The 5232-nt window shown below is 42.1% G+C and overlaps 1 pseudogene; it reads left to right on the top strand.

Annotated features, from left to right (window-relative positions):
* The first annotated feature begins 504 nt into the window (after positions 1 to 504).
* On the top strand, positions 505 to 1647 carry LOC129490115 (26S proteasome regulatory subunit 4-like; annotated as a pseudogene).
* The last annotated feature ends 3585 nt before the right edge of the window (positions 1648 to 5232 follow it).

The following is a 5232-nucleotide window of genomic DNA, read 5'->3' as shown; positions in this document are numbered from 1 at the left end:
AAGACAGTTCTGTTTTAGAATTGTTCAACACAGGTAGTGAAAAAGTAATAGCTTCACAGAGCACATGGAATTTTACTGAACCAAATCATGTAGATGTATTTATGGCTGAATTTACCTTCTATCTTCAGTAGGCTTTTAAAAGCCAAGTCTCTGGAAGCAAATTCTTTCCAGATACAAGTATCCTAAGATAGTTGTATCCATGTCAGGAAATGTTTATTCTATGACGGGTGCGATGGCTCACACCTGTAATCCCAGCACTTTGGCAAAAGGATCACTTGAGCCCAGGAGTTGAAAACTAGCCCAGGCAATGTAGCAAGACCTCATCTGTACAAAAAAATTTAAAAACTAGGCAGCTTGAGTGGCCAAGGCAAGATGGGTCAAAGTCAAGAGTGGTGGTCATGGTCTTGGAGCTGGCAAGAAGGATGATAGGACAAGAAAAAGAAATATGAACCTCCTATACCAGCTAGAGTAAGGAAGAAGAATACAAAGGGACCAGATGCTGCCAGCAAACTGCCACTGATGACACCTCGCACTCAGTGCCAGTTAAAATTATTGAAAGTTAGAGAGAATTAAAGACTGTCTTCTCATGAAGGAAGAATTCATTAGAAATCAGGAACAAATGAAACTATTAGAAGGAAAGCAAGAGGAAGAAAGATCAAAAGTGGATGATCTGAGGGGACCCTGATGTCAGTAAGAACCTTGGAAGAGATTATTGATGACAATCATGCCATCATGTCTACATCTGTGGGCTCAGAGTACTACGTCAGCATTCTTTCATTCGTAGACAAGGATCTGCTGGAACCTGGCTGCTCGGTCCTGCTCAACCACAAGGTGCATGCTGTGATATGGGTGCTGATGGATGACACGGATTCCCTAGACACAATGATGAAGGTGGAAAAGACCCCCCAGGAGACCTATGTTGATATTGGGGGGTTGGACAGCCAAATTCAGGAAATTAAGGAAATCATTCTGAATATTATGAAGAGATGGGTATAAAGCCCCCTAAGGGGGTCATTCACTATGGTCCACCTGGCACAGGTAAAACCTTGTTAGCCAAAGCAGTAGCAAACCACACCTTAGCCACTTTCTTGCAAGTGATCAGCTCTGAATTTATTCAGAAATACCTACATGATGGGCCCAAACTCATATGGGAATTGTTTCTAGTTGCTGAAAAACATGCACCTTCCATCATGTTTATTGATGAAATTGATGCTTTTGGGACAAAAAGATGTGACTCAAATTCTGGTAGTGAGGGAGAAATTCAGCGAATAATGTTGGAAATGTTGAACTAGTCGGATGGATTTGATTCAAGGGGAGATGCGAAAGTTATTATATCCACAAGCCAAATAGAAACTTTGGATCTAGCACTTACCAGACCAGGCTACATTGACAGGAAGCTCGCGTTCCCCCTGCCTGATGAAAAGACCAAGTAGCACACCTTTCAGATGCACACAAGCAGTATGACACTGGCCAATTATGTAACCCTGGAATGACTTGACACTTGACATCAAGGCAATCTGCACAGAAGCTAGTCTGATGGCCTTAAAAGAACATGGAATGAAAGTAACAAATGAAAACTTCAAAAAATCTCAAGAAAATGTTCTTTATAAAGAACAGGAAGACATCCCCAAGGGGCTCTGTCTCTAGTGAACCACAGTTGCCATCAGGAAAATAGCTGGGTGATTTCCCAAGCCCTCAAAGGGATGAGGTTGGGGGAGTTGCCCAGAGGAATTCGTGTTCCAGTTTATTTTTATTAGCAACACATCCTGTGAGTCTTTTGGAGTATGATGTGTAAGACGTCCATTGGGCCGCCTTCGCCTGTCGGTCACTGTGCAACACTCTGCTTCCCAATAAAGTGTGCTTTTTCTTTCTCTCTCTCTACACACACACACGAACTAAAAACCAGAAACGTTTGTTCTAGAACCAGTAGTTTTTCATATAAGCAATTGCTAAGCTGAAAAATATGCCTTGCCTAACAAACATCAGGTAGGAAAAAATAAACCTATTTATTTAATTCAACAGATTGTTGTTTTGGTGTGACTTAGTTCCATAGGTTTGTGTATAGCAATGACTTTAATCTTCTAAGACATCATTGATGTAATGCACTTCAAATATGTGTTGATGCCCAAATTATCTATAAATCTAAATTTCTATGAGTTTTTCTTAGGCTTTTATCTTCCCATTCCAATTTGAAAGTAAAGGCATTCTCCGGCTAATATTCACAACCTTAACCCAACTCTAGGTTGAAGAACTTGTTAATTCTTCATAACTTTCCCATTCTTCACCTTCTGTCTCCATTTATCACATCCATCCACTCACACTAACCTATGGATTGGGTGAAGTTTAGAAGCATAAAGGAGATATTATTTGGAACAAGGTGTTGTTTTATTGCAGTCTTACCCTTTCCTGCTCTTTTCTTCAAGTGAGTGACTAATTCCTCGGAATTTCTAAGATTGGGTTTAAAACTACACTGTCTCTAGGCTGTACCTATTATTGAGTGAGATAACTACCCTTGCAGAGGTGCATAGATACGTTTTGATGGTAAAGCACATTCATTTGCAACCACTGCTGCACAGAATGAAGGAAATGCAACTGCTATCCTCCTGGGAGAAGCCACTTAGGCAAGAAAATAAATAAGAGGATTTTGATTATATTTGGAACTCTTAAGCTTGTGCTCAGGGAGGCTCCATCTTTAAACTCTTGTCGTTTCATGTTTACACAAAAATTATAATGGAAAAAATAGGCTCATAGTTCTCTGTACAAGCATTGCACGTTGTAAAAACATATCCATGTTTTATTGGGGTAATACCAGCCACAATTTGCACATGTTATTGCATCTTATTGTATGAGACAACAAATGAAAAGGGCTCAGCATGGTCTCTGGCATGGTGTGGGCCAGGAGAAATGTCCTTTTTCTTCCATTCTCCCTCTTTTGCATGTATCTTATTGCCCGTACTTCTTGTTAGAAGTTATTCTGAAGAGAATGCAGAATTCCAGGTATCTGAGCCAGATACAGATGTCAGAGCCAACGAATGTAGCACTCTGCCATTGGACAAATTCTCCTACTTCCCACTATTTTCTGTGCACATCATGTCTCTTCATTGGTGAGTGCAAAGAATCCATGTTCAAACTGCCTGCTCTTCCCCTACCTGCCACAGCAGAGTATCGGTCTAGTTGGGGGAGAGATGTGCACATGGATAATAACAATATTATTATTACTAAATAACATTATTTAATAATAATACTGTGTGCCAGGCACCAGGTGCAAATACTATAATAACTGTTACTACTATATTTATTGAGCACTTATATGCCAAACATTGTGCTAATTGTTTTTACACATGGCAGAGAATTATTCACTAAATGGGCCCAAAGAAGTAGGCTTTAATCTAGAAACTTCTTAATTTTCTCCTTCAAACAGTCTATCAGAAATTGGACAATATTAGATGCCTATCTCTCCCGGTCACTTTCAGTTATTAAAACAGTCCTGGCCAGGCTTTGTGGCTCATGCCTGTAATCCCACCACTTTGGGAGGCTGAGGCATGAGGATTACCTGAGCCCAGGAGTTTGAGGCTGCAGTGAGCTAAGATCATGGTACTGCACTCCAGACTGGATGGCAGAATGATACCCAGCCTCTACAAATAAAAATAAAACAGTCCTAATCGCAGACATGATAAGGTCCAATTCATCCTACAACAAAACTTCAGACTCGTATCCAGTTTAGATCTGCCTGAGTCCCTGACTGCTTCCCAGTTGCCATCTGTAATCCCCATGAAGACCAGCTGTGCCTGACTTCCATGAGCCACTCCTATACCTGTTTAATAGTCTCCTGTCTTTATCTGAGCAAGCTGGCAACCTTACAACCCACGAGTCAATCCCTGACTAGAAGAAGACAGACAGTACATTCTCAGCAGAGATTTTGAAAAAAAGACACTTTGGCTATTGCCACCTCAACCCTGGCCACCACCTTGTAATTCTGTCAGGAATTAGCTGCCTTTCTCTGCCTTTCCACCTTGATCAGTTCATGTGTTGTGGTTTCATGATTTTTAACTAATATCTTTATTTGTGTAAAGACACCAGGCACAGTGGTGCATGCCTGTAGTCCCAGCTACTTGCGAGGCTGAGGCAGAAGGATCGCTTGAGCCTGGGAGTTTGAGTCTGCAGTGAGCTGTGATCTCACCACTGCAATCCAGCCTAAGGACAGAGCAAGATCTTGTCTCATAAATAAATAAATATCTTATATATATAGGGGGTGGGTTGCAGGAAGGTATTTTAGAAAAGGCTTTGTCATAGATCCTGAGGGAGGTTTCTGCCTTCTCCCCTCCAGTGAGGTAGGGCCCCCATGGGGCTACCTGCTAAACTTAATATGTAAGCCCTATGAAGTGCGGTGAAGCTCTAGCCTCCTCTTGGAAAGTCTACTAGGGCCATGCTTGCTGTATCCCTTTGTGAATCTGGAGGGATGTTTCTTGTTCCACTCTTTCAAATACGGAGTTCCTTTCCCCCTATGTCTCCATTTGGAAGTTCAGTCAAAACCTAAGACAACAGGTTATGTCCCCCTGTACATAATACAATGTGTTACATAAACATTGGCTATAATCCTCACAACAGCCTTCTGAGGGAGAGAATAAGATCTTTGCTTTATAAATGAGGAAGTGTAGGGAGACTAAATATCTTGTTCTACATCACATATTTAGTGATGCTAATACAGGATTAAAACCCAGGCCAGTCTGATTCTGAAGCCTATCCTTTCCACCACATCCTGGCGGAGAAGAAGGCAAAAAAAAAAGTTGCAAAAGGTTAGTGCAAAAGTAATTGTGGTTTTTGCAATTACTTTTTTTAAAAAAATGACCAAAACTGTCATTACTTCTACACCTACTTAATAGCTCAGTGTGAGCAGGGTCCTCGGGGGCAACCGGCAATGTCTGTGCTCTGTGGACAGGGTGCTCCTGGCCAGCTGGCGTGGAGGGAGTCCATGGGGGATGGTAGGAGACGGGTCTGCAGAGGTAAGGTCTGGCCAGACCATGGAGGACCTTGGATGTGGGAGGTGCGTGTAAAAATGCTGGGGAAGTTGGACTCTGCCACAGGTAACTGGGGGTCATTCAAGTTTTGAGCAAGTAAAGGACTCCTTCATCTCTGCTTCAGAGATTGTCCAGGTGGCCAAGTGGAAGCAAGTAGGAGGGGAGCAAGGTTGCAAGTGGAAGCGGATTGCAGATCCTGAGTGGATGCAGTAAG

Source organism: Symphalangus syndactylus, chromosome 9 (assembly GCF_028878055.3).
Source record: "Symphalangus syndactylus isolate Jambi chromosome 9, NHGRI_mSymSyn1-v2.1_pri, whole genome shotgun sequence".
Classification (NCBI taxonomy): Eukaryota; Metazoa; Chordata; class Mammalia; order Primates; family Hylobatidae; genus Symphalangus; species Symphalangus syndactylus.
Note: the sequence above shows the minus strand (reverse complement) of the source record. Positions and strands in the feature narration are given on the sequence as shown.